This window comes from Sorex fumeus, unplaced genomic scaffold, assembly GCF_029834395.1.
Source record: "Sorex fumeus unplaced genomic scaffold, SorFum_2.1 ptg000128l, whole genome shotgun sequence".
NCBI classification, from domain to species: Eukaryota; Metazoa; Chordata; class Mammalia; order Eulipotyphla; family Soricidae; genus Sorex; species Sorex fumeus.
In genome coordinates this window covers 15,732,950-15,752,501 of record NW_026606185.1, presented here as the reverse complement: position 1 = coordinate 15,752,501, position 19,552 = coordinate 15,732,950, and the positions used below count along the sequence as shown (strand labels likewise).

The 19,552-nt window shown below is 39.4% G+C and overlaps 1 protein-coding gene across 2 annotated transcripts in view; it reads left to right on the top strand.

Moving 5' to 3' along the window:
- The window catches only part of ANKRD12 (ankyrin repeat domain 12), a 121,235-nt gene that overhangs the window by 754 nt on the left and 100,929 nt on the right, over positions 1-19,552 (top strand). The gene's annotated exons all lie outside the window — the stretch shown is intronic.

The following is a 19,552-nucleotide window of genomic DNA, read 5'->3' as shown; positions in this document are numbered from 1 at the left end:
AGACGCCGCCGAGGACGGGAAGCTGACGGGATTGCGCCAGTGGAAATGTTAGGAAACATCGGACGCCTCGTGGCCACCCCGCGCGTCGCTTCCTCTGGGCCTCCCCGGCCGGGTGGCCCGGCCGCGGGCGCGAGCTGCCGCGATCAGCCGCGCTCCGGGAACCTCCGTAGTCCCAAGTCGGGACGGACCCGCGCGCACACACGTATTTTGAAGGCGCATATAAGTTAAAAGGGTACACAAACCCTTAAATAGCTGTCTTTCAGTAAATTGTTTATTAAAAGCATATGTGCCGTGGGTTGCTTAAAGATCTGGGGCGCCGGCTCTTTCGGTTTCTTCAGACATACAAAGGGCTTTCCTGGAGATTAACTCAGAACTGGCAGGACATATGCTCCGTTGGTGCCAAGTGACTTAAAAACAAAACGAGTTCGTGTTGACTGTAAAAGAGCAAGTCCTGTGTTATCTAATCTCTTTGTAGGGGAAAAAGTCGAATTCGTGCGAAACGCGAAAACATTCAAAACATTGCTACTGGCGATGATGTACTGGAGAGGGGCTTTGCTCTTTATAGAATAAATGTGTAAAGGTCTGCAGATAGCTTGATCAGACTTTACTATTCAGGGCATGTGTTCTATTTTAGACACACACCGCGTTAACGTGGAATAAAACCGGAGTCAAGTGGTATTCGTGGAAAGAAAGAGTAACAAGCAGGGCCCCTCTACTGCGCTTTATCTCTTATGAAGAAGTTTCAGTAGTTAAGGCAGTTTTTATGAAACAGCTGGGAAAGAAAGAAACTGGTTATATATATACCATGTCGAATATTTGGGGAATTGTGACACAGCACCACTACTCAGCTGGGGGCAAGTACTTAGGTGAAAATATGCTATGCAGTTTCTGGATTTAGTTTACTTTGGGAAAGGAAAAGACAAGTTGAATTGAGTTTGGAAAGGAATGACCAGCAAGTGGACTGAAACAATTTAAAGGCAAAAGATGGCTCGTTACTTATTTTTCTTACAGCAGTTGAAAGTGTGTTATTCTGGTAAATGGGAGAAGCGGATATTTGGTAAAATTCTTGGAAAAAAGGTTTGATAATAAGAACATTCAGTTTCGTGGTATTAGTTGACTACTTGCTGAAATTCATTAAACCATTTTGCGTATGTTACTTCAGAATGATTAGTGAGATGATCATTTCTATTGTAGCCATAAGCGGTTTCAAGTGTTTTCTGCTACATGATATTGACGACTTCAGCAGATATGCTTCAGCTATTTGTCTAGTAATTGCCACTAGGTTAAGAGCTGTTGACTGTTCAAAGTTTTGAGTTGAATCTTTTTGTTAACATCAATGTGTATGTGTATTCGATATGCCAAAGACAGTAACAACAAAAGTCTCCAATGGAGATGTTACTGGGCCTGCTCGAGCAAATCGATGAACAACGGGAGGACGATTCTCTCTCTTCTCTCTCAATGTGTATGTGTAAGATGCCTGGACTCTTATTGTTTGGATCACAGCTATGGTCTTCAGAGTGGTGAAGCACCTGAAATTTCCCAATTTGTTTCTTCTTTTATTGTTAAGATTAGTGCTCAGGATCACTCCTGGTAGGCTGGGAGGACCATATGGAGTGCCAAGGATCAAACCCCAGTTGCCTGGGCGTCAGGCAAGTGCCCTACCCACAGTACTATCTCCCTGGCCCCTAGTTTCTCTTATTTCAAAGATGAGAAAATAAATGTCTGTTGAAGTGGATATATCAAAGTCAGCACTCTTTAAAACAATGGTTTTAGCCTAGAGAATTCTTTTTGTTGAAATACTGATTTGTCTTTTTCTTCAAGAAACAGCTTTCATAGTGGAGAGACCATTGAAGCAAAAGTGAGATGGCCTCGGTTAAAATTTTTGACTTGTCATTTCCCAGTTATGTTTCTGGGTAACTTAATATAATATGCACTCCTATCTACATACTTTTTTAACATAATTTATAGGACTTATGGATGGAACAAATTTGTTTACATATGGAAAACACATTGTCTACCATAAACTTCTATATATGTAAAAAAGTGGCTATGTATATTTTAATTTTTAAGCACTTCAATTTTTAATAGTGTTAATATTTGAATAATAGTGTTGGTATACCAGAGAGTACTAGTAGCCTTCAGCACTGTCACCAGTTTCCTTCTCAGCCACCCTCTATTCCCTCTTGACAAGCTCAGTTCCATAAGTAGACTCAGGATCTGTTATGATCCAGCCATTTTTATTCCCTTATCATGTTCATTTGGTAAAGTACGGTTTTATTTTTGACCAGAGGGATGGTACAAGGGATAAGATGTTTGCCTTACATGTAGCCTATCCTATGCGGGTCTACCAGGAGTGACCCCAGTGCACTAGTGGGTGGGACCCCAGAACAAGAAAAACAAATATAAATGATATTTACAAAGAAAATAGTTGTTTTAGAGTAACTAGGTGTCCAAATCCTTAGGTTTGTGCTTAGTCCTAGCTTTGTTTTCAGCACCTGCTGTTTCACAGATTATAACTCCCCATAGATACGTTTTCTGATCCCCACTTAGTTCTAATCTTTGTAAACCCTCTTATGAACATTTAAAATATTGCAGTTCTCAGAGCTGACTTCCTTTGGAGAATATGAAGTTTCTTTATAGAGCATTTGAAAATACTTACAAGTACATTAACACATGCAAAATCTTTTAATAGACCAAGACTTTCTTAAACTGTTGATGAAAGTATATTGGTTGTAATGTTCGTTTGTTGCTAGTTTCCAAATACATCTATAACATATTTCCTTTATAAATTCAGTTTTGAATAGTTCATGTTAAGGGCATCTTATCTATCCAAATACATAAATATGTTGTCATTGGTTTTTCCCCCCCCAAATTTTTATGCTTTTGTATTAAGTTTAAATACATTTTCTTCCATATCTTTACTATTATTTTGGTGATGTCAAGAATCAAACCTAGGGCTGCCTAACACATGTAATCTTGATCACGTACAGTGCTGGGAACCAATATATTAGTAATATAGTATAGAGTATTAGGTTATTTAGAACCTGAGTATTCATGATACTCATTTGTCAGACACTTAGAATGTGTACATACCTTTGTTCAAAGTTTCAAGTGAAATATTTTGGATGATTTTCATAAGCACTATTATAGTTGAGGAAATAGGCTTTGCAGTTAGATATATATCTATATATCATAGATATTCACACACAATTGCAATAGCACAGCAGTAGGGCGTTTGGCTTGTTTGCAGCCCACTTGGCCAAGCTGGGTTCAATTCCTCTGCCTCTCTCGGAGAATCCCCGAGAGTATGTTGCCCGCACCTGCATGGCAAAGCCTGGCAAGCTACCTGTGACGTATTCAGTATGCCAAACACAGTAACAAGTCTCACAATGGAGATGTTATGGGCCCGCTCAAGCAAATCGATGAACAACGGGAGGACAGTGCTACAGTTCAGTGCTACACTCTTAAAAAGTGAGACTCCAGGGACTGGAGTGATAGCACAGCGGGTAGGGTGTTTGCCTTGTACGCGGCCGACCCGGGTTCGATTCCCAGCATCCCATATGGTCCCCTAAGCACCTTCAGGAGTTATTCCTGAGTGCGGAGCCAGGAGTAACCCCTGAGCATTGCTGGGTGTTACCCAAAAAACAAAAAAAAAAGGAAAAAAATAAGTGAGACTCCATTTTCCCCAATCTTAACCATTTCTCTGTTTTCTCATTAAATGTATTTAAGACATTGTTTCTTAAATTTCAGACTTAATGAAAAATGTTTGTAGATAGCTACTGCACCTTCCAGTGTATTGATGAAAGAGCAAAATGCCTTGTGAGAATCATTGAGGGTAGATTGGTAAATTTTTTTTATTGAGATGCTGATACTGGGTTTTGTTTTTTTTTTCCTTTTATGGTGTTAGTAGAAAATTATTCTCACCAGTTACAGAAAGGTCAGTGAGGATTTCTAAAATTTAAAGAGATTCAAATTCAGACTGAATGTTCTTAGAAAATTAAGATGGTTCACATCGAAATAAGAAGTAAGTTCTGAGTTACAGGGAGAAATTTATAGCAAGTTACAGGGTAGAAATAATTTTTTTGACATTTGAAAAAATTTCTTCTTTGGCCAGTGTTTTAACTTTTTTGTTGTTTCAAAAATGTAGTGTTTTTCATTTCTCATCAGTTGTACTTGGGGAAATTATAATAAATATCAGTGACAAATCCCATGTTGTTAAACTACCATATTATTAAAAGCACAGTAACGTCTCTATTGCAATTGTGTGTGAATATCAAAGCATTATTAAAAGTAGCATCTCTTTTTATTCTTCTTCTACAATTTTATCTGTATTCGCCTAATGAAAAATAAAACCATGTGTAACTCTCCTCCTAGAAATAGTTGTATTCTCTTTAGAAAACAATATAATATCTTCAAAAACTGGTGTTTTGCTAGTTCATTTGATAACTCTTTGTTTGATCTCTTGAACTTCACAACTATTCTGAGTTCAGTATGATGATGATTGTCAGCTATCTAATATTGAACTGTGGATTGAATCCAGGTTAAAATTCTCTGGAGTAATTCTAGCTTTTAAATTTCCTTCTGAGGACCAGAGTAGGGAGCTTGCTTTGCTTGGGGCCAACCCGAATTAAATCCTAGCACTGCATTTGTCCCTGGAGTGATCCCTGAGCCAGGTAGTAAACTCTGAACATTGCTGAATGTCCCCCCACTCCCATGTTCACTTGTGAAAGAGAATCATTAGCAAACCTTAAGAAGGAGGAAAGAAATACACCTTTTTATTTTATCACCAATGCCACTTTGTACACAACTTGTTTTCTATGGCTTCTGCAACTTGATAAGCAGGGTGGAAGTAAACTCAAATATTTTTTTTTTTCCTTTTCTTTTTGGGTTGCACCTGGCAATGCTCAGGGGTTATTACGCCTGGCTCTACACTTGGGAATTACTTCTGGCAATGCTCAGAGACCGTATGGGATGCCCAGGATTGAACTTGGGTTTGCCACATGCAAGGCAAATGCCCTCGTTGCTGTACTATCACTCTGACCCAAATGCAAAAGTTTTTTATGGTGATGATGTTAAAAATAGGTGAGAAAATTCAAAACTTGGAGAATGTTTTCTGCCATAATTTGCACAGAAATATATCAGTGCATTCCAGTGTTCTTTATTATTATTAAGTCTTGTAACCTGAGTTGAGGCTTTTTTTTAATAACCAACTTAATTGACTATTTGGAAGTTATGCACTATCTCTCCAGGCCAGATGTTTAGAAGTTGTTCCTATCTTGCAAGATACATAAAAATGCCCCAAGTATGAAGAGTATTCTTTTAAAACTGCACGTGACTAGGACAGAATAAGACCTAAATTTTTGTTTATCCTGTTATTGAAAATAAACAGAAAAGTTTGACAGCAAATTGGCTTACTCATTTTTCCTTTTCTTGTCTTTTCCCCCTACTTGATTCCTTCCCCTTCAGGGATTAGTGTTCTCTTTAGGGGGGCTAGTGTTCACTCTTAATGCAAATACCCAATGCCTCTACCTACCTGTTGTTAATAAGTTTAAATTGTATTATTAAATTTGTTACTAATACCATTTTGCATTTTGAGGCTTTTATCTTTAATAGTGGTAAAAGTGCTTTTGATTTTAGTTACTTGGATTTGAGTTAATACATGGGGAAATAATTGCATTTTTGTGAAATTCACACCTAATACTCTTGACCATTTTTTTCTCTGTTCTTCTCAAAACTGTAGCGCTGGCATTAAGAATCTGAATTATTTTTAGGAACAGAGATGTAATTCAGTAGTAGAACACTAGCCTTGCATGTGTGAGGTCCTGCGGTTTGATCCTGACTTGGGGGGGATAGGGGAGGAGGGGAAGAATCAGTGATTCTTACTAGGATTTTAAAATTTTATAGTTAATAAGTGCTCACTGTTAGAATTGAGACTACAGTAAAAGTTGATTCTTCACCGTGGTGATGTTCTTTGTGTATTGAAGATTCTTAAAGGTAAAGGTAAAGGCCCTCCCGTTGATCGTCGATTTGCTCGAGCGGGCCCAGTAACGTCTCCATTGGAGACTTTGTTGTTACTGTGTCTGGCATATCGAATACTCTCGGTAGCTTGCCGGGCTCTCCGAGAGGGGCGGAGGAATCGAACTCGGGTCGGCCATGTTGGCCGCGTGTAAGGCGAACGCCCTACTATTTTCTTTGCCATACGGGAGTGATACTCTCGGTAGCTTGCCGGCCTCTCCCTGGCAAGCTACTTGTGACGTATTCGATATGCCAAACACAGTAACAAGTCTCACAATGGAGATGTTATTGGGCCCACTTGAGCAAATCAATGAACAACTGGAGGACAGTGCTACAGTGCTGCAGTAAAATTTTCTTATATTTCTTTGACCAATTAACTGGTAGAGATGTATTTATAAATATACTTTAGTGGGGAATAGATGCTCTACTTAACTTTTCTTTGACTCTTTATGTTGCCTTACCATTTTATAGGTGAAATTAAACTTAAGTCAGTGACCAAGGGCTTACTTATAAAACTATACTTTCAAAGAAGTTTCAGGATAGTAAGAGAAAAAAGTGATAAATATTAAGTGTTTTGGAGGAGAATAATTATAGATTGTAGGCTTTTACAAAGAGTGAAAGATCTTGAATGATTTAGCCTGAAAATGTGATTTTTTTCTGCATATTGAATTTGAAAGTTAGCTTTTATTTCTGAATTTTTGTTTTGCCATAATGAATGAATACTGTGGATACAATAAGAGGGATTAGACACCATATAATTAACAACTTTTTAATTTGTGCATCGCACTGCAGTTAGCATCAGTAAGCCAGGTATTTGGGAGAATACAGGGGGAAGGTAGTATAGTTATCTCCTTAAGGGTTTGCATTCAGTAAGCAAAAGAGACATGAAATAGAGGGCAGTATTTTTGCTTTCTAGTTGGTATAGAAAGGTGCATGGTAAATAAGCCCAGTGAAGATGTGGATTACATTCTAGAGTAAAAGTAGTATACTTTGAAAAACACTAAAAGTGGTATTTCTTAAAGTGAGCTATACTGCCTCCTCTTCCGCTCCCCCTTTTACCCTCCAGAATTGGAATGAGTTAGGGTGGCGGATCAATAGTAGATTTGGCTGAAATGACCTTCTGTCACTGTCCACTGACAGAAGGTAGATTGTAGATTTCCATGGGTGGTAAACCAAATGAATTTGGAAGCCTCTGCTCTAAAAGGAAAGCGTGTATTAAGTGGCCAAGATTTCACTGCAATGCCAGTGACAATCATAAAAGAAAGAACTGGCAATGTGGGAGAAAAGATGGGTAGCAAAAAGAAAAGCCATGATTAGTAGGATAACGAGCTTCATATAAATGAACTTCTAAGAAAAGGAAATGACACGTATTAAGAGATTTTCTTAGAAACTAATTATAGAAGTAATACAGCATTCAAATCAGTAGATCAAATATTTGAATTTGGGGAGATAGTTGAAAGAAGATAAGACTCCTGCCTTGCATGCAGCCAACCTGGGTTTTACATCTGGTACCCCATGTTTTCCTGAGAACCACCAGAAGTGAGTCCTGAGTGAGGATCAAGAGTAACCCCTGAGCATTGCTGGGTATGGCCCAGAACCAAAAACAAAGCAAAAACATAAAGGACAGATGATAAGGGGTGGGGGGGTGCACAAGGAGGAAGGATTCTTAGGATTTAGGTACCAGTCATATCAAGAAAAGATGTTTCTGCTTGCATGGAATTTAACATCTCAGAGGATGAAATTGGAGAGATAGAATAATGATTAGGGCACTTACTTGACCTGCGCACAGCTGACCTGTGCTCAATCCCCAGTACCCCATATGGTTACCTAAGCCTGCCAGAGTGATCTGTAAGTACAGAGCCAGGAGTAAGCCCTGTGCACCACTGAGTGTGCCGTACCCCCCCACCCCCCAAGAAAAACAGTCTAGAAGGATTAGTGATTATTTAACAATCCATAATTAATTAAAGTTCTTGTAAACATTTTGAAGTTACAGTGCAGATCTTTGGAAATTGTGTTCAGGGTAAAGGTGCTATGGTTTTAGATTCTGAAATAGTTGTCTTTAAAAATAGAGGGCTGGAGGGATAGAAGAGCAGGCAGAGGTAGAGTGCTTGCCTTGCACGTGGCTATACCCAGGCTTGATCCCTGGCACCTCAGTTGTTTGGTCCCCGAAAGACTGCCAGGGGTAATCCTTGAATGCAAGAGTCAGGAGTAGAACCTGAGCACAGCTGGGTGTGTCTCAAAAAAAGGACAAAGAATATAGTTTATTTCATGTATTTTTAAATAAGCTAAAAACTTCTATTTTGAGAATTTTTTTTTGTGGCCCATTTTCTTTAATAGCTAAAGCTATTTAATATTTGTACCATGCATAGAAAAACTGTCCTTTCCCCTCCCACGTTTGCGTGATGATATTGCAGTATTTTATTTTAAAACATGAAACAATATAGGTAGGTATTCTTGTCTATTTGGGTTTGAGGTGTGACAGGACCAGTCTTTCTACTATTAAGAATTCAGTGAAGATAGGAAATAAACTTGCTGTCTGGTCCCTCATATCACATATCTCCTTATTATTCTCCTTTGTAGGGAGATTGTTTATAATTCTGAACTATTTTGACCAGAGGAGCTACCAAGAATATATACTACTTTCTAAATTAGTTTAGAGTATATTTTATTTTAAATACTATGAAATATGTAGCTATTCTAAATTCTCTGCAGTAGAGTGAAATAGAGAAGAGGATAGTGGACCTTGTCTGAATTAAAGTTAAATAATTCAAACCTGTTTTAAAGTCCTAATAACCATTTTGGTTATAATGGAAGCAGTGTTATAACTACTATGTTATTATTTTTTGGGGGGTGGCGATGTTGCATGTGAATTAGAAGTAACATTGGTAATTCTGGATTAGGGTTCTAATTTCAGCTACCTATACCTGCTTATGGAATTTGGGAGTAAGTAAAGATGATTTTCATGTTTACAGGTTTTATAACAGAAGCATTGATTGTTGTAACTTACTCCTTTTTAATGTTGTGAACTTTATTTCAGATCTCTTATATTTTATGTGCTGTGGTTAAAGTGTTCTAAGCAATTAAATGTTTTTTTTTTTAATTTAAGACTTTTTTCTTTTTTTTTTTAAAGCAATAAAGTGAGGTAAGGCATTATTTGGGATTAAATTTGGTGTAGTACTTAGAATTCTACCAGGCATATGATGTTGCAAAGATTAGCGCTTGTCTTTTGAGGGGTAGTAGAGAGTTGGCAAAGTCAAAATAGCAAAGCTTTTTTTTACTTTGAAGTGTTATAAATAAGTTAATAGATAAATAGCATAATTAGCACCTGTTTATCACCAGTTTAAGAATTAAATATTACAAGTTCAGTTGAAGCTTCTTGTGTAGCACTCCTTGACACATTGCTCATTAATCCAAGGGAACTCATTTCTCTGTCTTATTACAATTTCTCCATCAATGGTATTTTTTTATTTCTCTAGACCAGTCGGTGGTTTTTCTTGTCTCAGTTTACTCAGTGACCTATTGATTTTAACTGTAGTGCATATTGTGAATTGTACAGTGTTGCATATGCCATATTGTATAGGATCATGAAGGTATCAGAAAGGTAGTTTTTTATATAGGGTTCTGATTGAAGTTAGTTGAAAATAAGATTATATACTTAGGATAGAAATCTTACTTCAGATGTAGGTGAAGAAAGTTAATGTCAATATTAATCTCTGTATGCAGAACAGAATTGACATAGGTGAGAGGAACTAATGAAATAATCATTTTAGGAGTATTTAATCTGGTAATAACTATGGGCAATGAGTTTTAAGGACGTGGCAAATTACTAACTCATTTGGACTGATTTAGCTTCTAAAGCACATGATTTTTCAAGAAAAGAAAGTTGGTTGCCAGTTCTCTTATAGGTGTTTCTGGTTTTCAGTAATTGGGGAATATTCCTCTTAACTCTTTTAGAATTGTTGATAGTGAAGTGATATGAAATGGGCTCTTGGCATTTCTGCTTACAACTTTGGTGGTTCTGGGGGCATTTTGTGTTTTCTCTTGTGCCAGAGATATAAGTTGCCTAACCATTTTCTTTGATCTGTTGCAGCCCTCTGCTGGTTTGTAGAAGCTGCACAGTTAGAACCCTGTAGGGCTTATAAAGAGCTCAGCAAATTCAGCAACCCATTCTTAGGATATTAGAACCTATACCTGCCCATTCAATTGCTGGTGAATATTTTAAGTATCCGGCACAGGAATTCTGGGGGAAAATGTTATAGACTCAGAGCAAATAGATAATTTTCTTTAAAATCTGTAAATGTATTGTCAGATATGGTCTTTTATGTGCAGATATTTGGCAGTGTAAAAACAATCTCAGCATTAATCTAATGTGTAAGTTTTATGGTGCAGTGCCCAGGATTGGAGTGGGATTTGATAGGACCCAAGGCATGGGCCTTAAAAACCTGTATTGTCTCTCTGGCTTACTCTTTGTTACTTCTTTTTGGTTCTGCTTAATCTTTTGCTTTCGAATTTTAGGGATGTGTGTGTGTGTGTGTGTGTATTTTAAATTTTTGTAGTTATTGTGTGTGTGTGGGGGGGGGGTACATCCTGTGGTGTTCACAACTTATTCCTGGCAGTGCTCTTGGGTACCATATACAGTGCGGGGAGGGGATGGAGAGGGGAATTGAATTGTGGTCTGATGAGTTAGATGGCAGTTGCCTTAGCCCTTTACTATCTTCTAGTCGAAATTTAAGGCGTTTTAAATTCTTTCATCTATCTGTTAATTCTGCTTTTCTATTATAGGTGGTTTAGTTTGAATTCAGATTTTATTCTACATTCAATATAAAATGGGGAATAAAAAACAGGCCAGTGGTAGCACCTGATTGTTAAAGAGGTCATATTGCTTACTGTAGAAGGTATATTGTGTTTTTAAGAGAGGAGGAAGGGAGAAGTGGGGGAATGAACAGAAGTAGAAATAGCAATTCAAAGTTTTTACAGCTGACTGTGTAGCTTGTTAAGGAAAGTATTTGCTAAGTTAATTTGAAGTCTTTATTAGGGTTGAAGTTAACATTTCTCCATTTTTGACTTATCTGTTGGATGGAGAACACTGTCTTTTACTGAAATGGAGTAGATGGATAGGTGTTGTGGAGGCAGAGACTTGATAGGGAAAATCCAAAATTCTTTGTAGCTGTTTGGTTTGATAGGCTTATTTGAGAGTCTTAAAAAGATTTAAGATAAAACAGAGGGGTATACATATGTGGAGTATTTAGAAAAGGTCTATTGATTCATTGGTACTAAAAGCCATATACAAGTTAGATTCTTTTATAGAGTATTTGATTTTTGTTTGTTTAGGCAATACCCTCTCTGTTCAGGGCTTTCTCCCAGGCTCTGCGTTCAGGGATTGATACCTGATAATACTTGGAGAACCATAGAGAGTTCTGGGTGACATACCTGGGTCAGCCTTGTGCAAAGCAAATGTCCTGCACACTGTTTTTCTGCTCTGGCCCCAGAGTGTATGAATGAAACATTAAGAAGGTTCTAGGATCAAATCCTGAGGCATGGCCAACATTTGGAGATTTTTCAGAAGAGAGGTGTTGAAAAAAGCTTCCTTTTGTTAATTTTTATTTTAACTTTCTTTTGGTGGGGGGGTTAGGGAGGCATACCTAGGGTGCTCAACAGTTTATTATCTGGCTCTGTGTTCAGGGTTCACTCCTGGCAGTGCTAGGGATTCCAGCTTTGGTCAGCCACATACAAGCCAAGCTCCTTACCACCTGTATTCTCTCTGGCACAATAAATTTTCTAATGAGGATTTATTCTATTTAATTTTCATCATAAAAATTTACTATACTTGTGTCAGAATATTTTTATAACTATTTAGATTCCTGGGCCCAGAGTGATAGTACAGCGAGGAGGCGTTTGCCTTGCACTTGCCTGACCCGAGTTTGATCCTCAGCATCCCATATAGTCCCTCTGTGCACTGCCAGGAGTAATTCCTGAGTGCAGAGCCAGGAGTAACCCCTGGGCATCACCAGATGTGACCCAAAAAGCCAAAAAAAAAAAAAAAAACCCCAAAAATCAAAAAATTCAGATTCCCTTCCATGTATTGAGCATACATGTAACATTTCAGTGAATGTATATATATGTGTGTGTGTGTATGTGTACACACATACACATACATATATAGTTGCATATTTTTTAATATGCCTAATGATAAAATAATAGTTGAATTATTGGGAAAAGGTCCGTCCTTAAAATTTAATTTTTTTGTGCTCTGTGTGTGTGTGTGTGTGTGCGCGCGCGCGCGTGCGTGCGTGCATGCGTGCTTGCTACAGTTCGCAGCGAACAGGTCTTACTCCTGGCTCTGTGCTTAGAAGACTTTATGTGATGACTTTATTCGGGATAGAACATGGGTCATCCATGTGTAAGGCAAGCATCCTATCCACTGTACTTGTGGTCTTCCCCACCCACAAAGAGAAACTTTTTTTTTTTTTAAATTTTGGGCCCACCCAGCAGTGCTCAAGACTTACTCTTGGCTTTGTGCTCCAGGACCATATTGGGTATAGGGGATCAAGGGGTTTCCTGGACACCCATAAAGGCAAGCACTTTACCCACTGTACTTATCTCTCTGGCCCTTTATTTGTTTTTTCTCTTTAGCCCTTTAAAATTTAATTTCATGTATTTTTTATTTTTTTTTTTCTTTTCAGTACTGACGGCTACCAGAACTACTCTGCCAGAAAGCTTGTGGCGTTAGGGATCAAACCCATGACCTTCATCTGGCAAATCATTTCCTCCAACCTTTTTAGCTATCTCCCTGATGCTATGCATTTATAGCTTAATGACTGCCAAACTCCTCTCTGAAGAGTTTATTTCAGTTTCACCCTCATTAGAAATATATGAGTATGCTGGTTTTTGGAGCCCTTGCCAACAAATATCCTTCATCTTTGTCTTTTAAGTGAAAAGTCATCTCATTATTTTTACAGTTTTAAAGTTATCAATGATCAGGGCCAGTGAGATAGTATAGAAAGTAAAGCCACTTGCTTTGCACATTGCTGATCCAGGCCAGATCCCCAGTACCCCATATGGCCTCCTAACCCCACCAGAAATGCTCCCTGTACACAGAATAAGTAAATTATAAATGAATGACTTGGGTACATGGCTGAAGTGGAAGAACTTATGTTTGATTCCCAGCTGAAAGCCCACTTCCTGCCTCATCTGTCAGGTGTAGTCCTGGTTGTCCCAGAGCACTGCACCAATTTTTGTTGATAATTAGTTGTAGCTGTTTCAGATATTTTATTTTAAAACTTCTGAAAAATGGATCTTAGAGGTTTTTTGTTTGTTTTGGCATTTTGGTTTTTGGACCACACCCGGTCGTGCTCCTGACTTTGCGTGGAGCTCACTCCTGGTGGGCTCAGAGGACCATGAAGTGTGCCAAGGAGCAAACCCAAGTTGGCTATATGCAAGGCAAGCTCCCTACATGTTGTACTGTTGCTTCAGTCCCTAATTTTTATTTTGGTTTCTTTCTTTGCCTTAGATGACGCCATTTCTACTTGTCAAAATTATTCTGAAATTTATTTGGTGAGAATTGGCAGGAAAAGTTTGAAAAGTAAAAAAGGTGAGGATGCACTAAAATATAATTTAAGCTATATAACTCAGAGGAAGAGAAATAATGGGTTTGAGCACATGGTTGCCTTAGCATTGCTGGGTATGACCCTGCTGACCCTCAGCACCACTTAGCTTGAGCAGTATTGTATTATAGGTCCTAGCACTGAATCAGGCCTGTATTGGGCTTATTGCCAGAAATGGCTCCCAGGCCCCATAAAAAATAGAGTATTCAAATGCAGAGGTGGTGAGGGGAAGCAAAACAAAACAAATGAAGTAAAACCCCAGAAAACCCAGTTTGGTATTATTATAATCATGGAAAGAAAGGGTAGTAAAATTGGCTAAATACCAGAAATAGATTCAGTTATATGAGGGGATAAAATATTTAAAATTGGCATTATATATTTTAAAATTGGCATTGCAGATGGGAAGCGTTAAACATCAACAGAATTGAATGACTATTATATTGGATATGTTTTCCATTTTGGGGGTTGAGGTGATTTAGGACTAAAAGAAAAGGGTAGATTTAGGCATAAAGTGTTTTGTTGATTGTGCATTGTACAATATATCAAACACTAATATTGTTTACGAAAAGGTATGGAAACAACCCAAATGGGTAAACAAATAAAATCTGGTTGTACGGCAAAAGATGGAGTTGCTCAGCCTTCATAAGAACTGAAATTCTGACAAATACTACAATATAGTGAACTTAGAAGACATGCCAAGTGAAATAAATTCATAAAAACGACATAATCCCACTTATGAGGTACCTTAGACCACAGTTCATGGAGGCAGAAAGTAGAATGGAGTCACTAAGGACAGCAAGAAATAATGATTGGGAGTTTCATTGTTTTATTGGGTATGGATTTCAGTTGGGTTAAATTGTTTTGAAGGTGGGTGGTGCAGAGGATGCTGTTTGCTCAACAGTAGTGACATCACTGTATCACTGTCATCCTGTTGGTCATCGATTTCCTCGAGCAGGCACCAGTAACATCTCCTTCATCCTAGCCCTGAGATTCTAGAAAGTGCCACATTCGAGGCTCTTTCAGGGTCAGGAGAATTAGACCCATCATTGTTACTGGTTTTTGGCATATTGAATATGCCAGGGGAGTTTGCCAGACTCTGCCATGTGGGCAGGATACTTTTGGTAGCCTGCCAGGTTTTCCAGAGTAAGAACTAGATAATAAGATGTCATGCGTCTGTGAATGCGGCCACGCGCTTCTGGGAGCTGGGTTTTATAGTCCCTGGGTCTTGGCCATTGATAGGATTACACGGCACCGGGGGCAGTTGGTGGGTGTAACGCCTACATACTGGAAGATGAGGGATCTGGGTGGAGGAAGCCCACACCCAGTTTGAGCAGGCTTGGAGATCTACACCCCGGGTACCGCACACCTGGATTCCTCTGCCAGTTCCTTCATGCATGAGGCTAGTCTGAACATGTGGAGAGTGGTCTTAAGCATGGCTGTGGCTGGAACCGGAGGTCTTCAGCTGCTGGGGCTCTGCTCGAGGTGGGGAGGGAAACTCAACCCACCCTCCTCCAGGGGGCCCCAGAGAGGACAGCCAGGCGTGGAGGTAGGAGACTATCTACTTAAATAGTTGTAGTAAATCTACTTCTAATATTTCTAGCAATGGCATTCTTTATGAGCACAGTTTTTTTTTATCCCTCCCGTTGTTCGTTGATTTGCTCGAGCGGGCCCAGTAACGTCTCCATTGGAGACTTTGTTGTTACTGTGTTTGGCATATCGAATACGTCATGGGGAACTTGCCAGGCTCTGCCGTGCGGGCGAGATACTCTCGGTAGCTTGCCGTGCTCTCCTAGAGGGGCAGAGGGATCGAACTCGGGTCGGCCATGTTGGCTGCGTGCAAGGCAAATGCCCTACCGCTGTGCACGGTAAGAGATATAATCTTACAGTTTGGTTCTTCCTGAGGTCATCTCACTATATATTCCGCAGTCCTTCAGGCCAGGTTAGTCTTCCTAGTCCCAGAAGGGTCCTAGTCTCGTTGCTACTTTTGGATCATGACAGTATTTGTCCATGATCATGCCCTCAACTTATAGTTGGGTATTGTGGCACTTTGGGCTGGCCCATTTCGATGGCAGGGTAGCTCACAGCTTGCCTTGAGTCCATTCAGTCCCTCGTTGGGACCCTGCTTTTGGGGTGCTAGGAACTAAGGGCAGCTGAGTCAAGAAAGCAGATGCCCAGGAGTAAATATTATTTGTAGTCAATCAACTCCCAAGTTAGAAAGCATAATATTAACTGTCTTGCTGTGTCTATACAGAAAGAACATTGCTTTAAGGTAAACTATTCAAAAGACTTAACGCCACAGAACTATAAACTGAAAAGTTGTTCAAATGGTAAATTTTGTATTAAGTATACCTAGGGCTGGAGTGATAGTACAGCGGAAGGCCATTTGCCTTGCATGAAGCCAGCCCAGCCGAGCTGGGTTCGATTCCTCTGCCCCTCTCAGAGAGCCCGGCAAGCTACTGAGAGTATCTTGCCCGCACATATGCCAAACACAATAACAAGTCTCAAAATGGAGATGGTACTGGGCCCACTCGAGCAAATCAGTGAACAATGGGAGGACAGTGACAGTGACAACAACTATAACTCAAGTATGTATATAAAAGGTAAAGGCCCTCCCGTTGATCGTCGATTTGCTCGAGCGGGCCCAGTAACGTCTCCATTGGAGACTTTGTTGTTACTGTGTCTAGCATATCAAATACTCTCGGTAGCTTGCCGGGCTCTCCGAGAGGGGTGGAGGAATCGAACTCGGGTCGGCCATGTTGGCCGCTTGTAAGGCGAACGCCCTACCCGCTGTGCTATATACTACATGAAATAGATTTTTTTCTTATAAATGATTATTTCATAGTAGAAAAATGAATGCTACTAACAGATATTTGAAGAGGAAGGGCTAGAGAGATAATATAGTGGGTAAAGTGCTTGCCTTGCTTTATGGCTGACCTGGAGTACATTCCTGGCACCCTTTATAGTTGCTAGTCCTTCAGGAATGACCCTTGAGTGTAGAATTCAGAGTAAGACCTGAGCATCGTAAGGTGTGACTCTTCCCACCTCCAACCCCCCCCCCCCCCCCGGAAAATTTTTTAAAGAGGAAAAAGGAAGAATAAGTGATTAATACATAGTGAGAAGGTTTTTGATAATGAAAACCTCAGAGACTTTTGGAGTCAAACTCAAATACCAGAGTATAGGATGGAAGAGAATAAAACTCTAAAGAAAACCAAGATGAAGACAGGATATAAGATTGAGATAAAGGCTGTAAATTACAAAAATTCAGTATGAAATATAGTGACTAAGAAAGAGATGTGTAGGTGCTTGATGTGAAAAATGTAGATGAGATACATTATTCAGTGGTTCCCAGTCATTACAATTAACCCAGATAACCTTTTTGTTTTAAATAATTGTATATTTATTTTGTATTCAATATGCCAAAAACAGTAACAGTAACGTGTCTCATTCCCCTGACCCTGAGTCTCCAGTACAGCAGCGTTGGGAAAGACGAGTAAGGAGAGGCTGCTAAAATCTCAGGGCTGGGACAAATGGAGACGTTACTGGTGCCCGCGCAAAGTAAATCAATGAACAATGGGATTTACAGTGATACAGTGATATTTATTTTTAAAGTTGTAGATAGTTGTACCATAGTGTTCTCTGTAGGTAATTTCTTTATTTTACTTTATTTTTTGGCTTTTTCGGTCACACAGGTCAATGTTCAGGGATTACTCTTGGCTCTGCATTCGGGAATCATTCCTGGTGGTGCTCTAGGGACCATATGGGATGCCAGGGATTGAACCCTGGTCAACCTCATGCAAAGAAACACCTACCCACTGTGCTACTTGCTCTTCCTCCCCCCTGCTCCCCCCCAGTTAATTTCTTAGTTAGCATGGTTACATTTATCATAATTACTACACCAGTTTTGGTACATTGTAAGACCATAGTTTTCCAATTTTTTAAGTTTTTTACTTAATTTTATTTTTCTGTTTTTGGATTCTATCCAGAATTCTGTATTAATTTTCATTGTGTTTAAAGGTTCTTTTGGCTGTGACAGTTTTTCTGACTTACTTGTTTTGGGTGCGTGAGGCACTGGAAGTTAGAGGATGTGACCCTGTTTGTTAATCAGTGCTCATGGGGCTACTCCTAATAGTACTCAGCCAATCCGTCATCAGTCTTTTCAATACTTGGGCATGGTGATGCAGTCTACTCCGGCACAGTAGGGCTTGGGCCTCCTGGGCCATGTCTGGTAGTGGGCCTGGGGGCTCTCTAGAGTTCTGAGTCTGTTCTCTTTATCTGCAAGGCATGAGCCCCTGTCCACTGAGCTGTTTCCTTGCTCCTGACCTAGATTTATTTATTTCACTCACAGTGCCAGGGATCTAACTTAAGACTAGCGAGGCAGGTGCTCTGCCACTGAGCTACCTTCCCAGCTACAACCCCAACTATTCACTTGGTTATTTGGCCCACACCTGCTAGGGACTACCATTGGCTCATTGCTTGGGAGTTGCTCACAATGGTGATCATGGGAACATGTGAGATTGAAACCAGGTTTGAATCATCTAGTCCTGACTTTGATAGTTTTAAACAGTAGTGGTCAGGTATCTTTGTAGGGTGCCACATTATTCAAATTGTCTTGAGATTTGTTTTGATCACATTTTCCTTGTGATTATACATTTTCTTGTGATTAATGGGTGTTGGGGGGGGGCAGATGGTCTCAGTGGTAGAATATTATGTTCCCTGTAGCTTACCAACATGACACCACTGTTGATGCTAACGTATCTAACTTGACAGGGGTTTCTAAAATAAAGTTACTCTTTTCCCCTCTTCTCACAACAGAGTAGGGAATTATACTCTACTTTTTTTGAATTTTTTTTTTGTCCCAGTGCTAAGATTTTTATTAGTGGTGCTTTTTAAAAAGCAAATGTACATTATTAGGGAACTTACCTAAAATACAGTGAGGCTTGCTTTATGGTTATAGTTCAATATGTTAAGTAAAGCTTAACAATTTGGGCGGGGGGGGGGCTTTTCCTACCATACTGTCTAGAGGTGGGGATCTTGAGTTCAGTGCTTGGACTTAGCAGTGTGGTGCAAGAAGGCCACTTGAAAAACAAAAACTACCAAATGTGGCCCAGGGCTAAGCATATATGTTGTAGCACTGAGGTAAATCTCATTCCTATTTTCTATCTTTTTAAGAGCAAAATGTCTGCAAAACTATCTTCAATTCTTAGATAATATTTTTTGTCTTCTCCTGTTTTAAATTGTATTCAGTCAGACATCATCATTCTGGACACATGGGCATTTACACTTACTGTTGTAACTCAATACTAACACTAACATGAAACTGTTCTGGCTCTCTTGATTGGGACCTCTTTCATTTGATATCTGTGCCCCCTTAATTCCTTCATTATGTTTAAGTATTCTGAGACACTCTCTTTATGGCACTTAAAAGAATCTTCAGGCTACCTTGTCTATTTCTGTCTTCAGTTCTAGTATCACTGTTTCTCTGAAGAACTTTATTTTTTTCTTTGGTTTTTGGGCCACACCTGGAAGTGCTCAAGTGCTCATTCCTTGTGGGTTTAGGTGACCTATGGGATGCTGGGAATTGAACCAGGGTTGGCTGCATACAAGGCAAAGGCCCTCCCACGTGTGCTATTGCTTGGGCCCCCATGAGGAAGAACTTTTATTGCAGAATGGGAAAAATAAGACTGATTTTAGTTGTAGATGCGCTCCTTACTATTGGTATGTTGTGGCTTCAGGGCTCTATGTTGATGCAGGAAGGAAATAAATTTATTTTTCTGAGTTCTAACTCCAAAAATTAGATGTTTTTTTGCTGTAAGATTATATCTATAGTAAGCTGAATAATGAGCTTATGTTGATGTTTCTTTCAAATAGTAATCCAATTCCACATTTCAACCTTCTTATTTACCTGTCTGCACCCTCCCATTCCAGAAGTGTAA